At 54.6% G+C, this 941-nt stretch overlaps 1 pseudogene; it reads left to right on the forward strand.

The window, feature by feature from the left end:
• Positions 1–941, forward strand: LOC115642798 (annotated as a pseudogene).

Below are 941 nucleotides of genomic sequence, written 5' to 3' on the forward strand. Positions count from 1 at the left end.
GGGATGGAGCATGGGAACCACACAGAGGTGATAGAGTTCCTGCTGCTGGGGCTGTCCCAGACCTGGGAGGTCCAGCTTTTCCTCTTTGTCCTCTTCTTGCTTTTCTACATTATCATCCTCCCAGCCAATATCCTCATCATCCTCAGCATCTGGGGTGACCCCCACCTGGGTTCCCCCATGTATTTCTTCCTGGCCAACCTGGCTTTCCTGGACATCTGCTACTGCTTTGTCATCCCCCCGAAGGTACTAAGCCACTTCTTGTCCCACCACAAGACTATCTGTTATGGGGGATGCCTGGCCCAGCTCTTCTTTCTCCACCTCCTAGGAGGGGCTGAAATCAACCTGCTCATGGGCATGGCCTTTGATAGGTATGTGGCCATCTGTCAGTCTCTGCGCTACACCACTGTGGTGGGCAGAGGGGTCTGCTGGGCCCTGGAAAGGGCTGCCTGGGCGAAGAGGTTTATGCAATCATTTATCCAGGTCATCCCCATTGTCCAGCTCCCCTTCTGTGGCCCCAATGAGCTGGACAGTTTCTTTGTGACATCACCCAGGTGATCAAGCTGGCCTGCACCAATGTCTATGTGCTGGAGTTCTTCATGTTCTTCAACAGTGGCCTGGTCACTTTGCTGTGCTTCATCCTCTTGCTCATCTCCTATGGGGCCCTGCTGGTCCGGCTGAGGGCAGGTGGCTCCTCAAAGGGAATGAGCAAAGCAGCCTCCACCTGCATCACCCACATCATAATCATCATCATCATGTTCAGCCTGGCCACCTACATCTACTGCCGGCCCTTCCGCAGCTTCCCCCTAGACAAAGTGGTGGCTGTGTTCCACACCGCGGTCTTCCCCCTGCTGAACCCCATCATCTACACAGTCAGGAACAAGGAGATCATCAGTGCCATGAAGAGGCTGCTGGGCAGATATGGACTGTGGAGAGGGAAATAG

This window comes from Gopherus evgoodei, unplaced genomic scaffold (genome assembly GCF_007399415.2).
Source record: "Gopherus evgoodei ecotype Sinaloan lineage unplaced genomic scaffold, rGopEvg1_v1.p scaffold_45_arrow_ctg1, whole genome shotgun sequence".
Classification (NCBI taxonomy): Eukaryota; Metazoa; Chordata; order Testudines; family Testudinidae; genus Gopherus; species Gopherus evgoodei.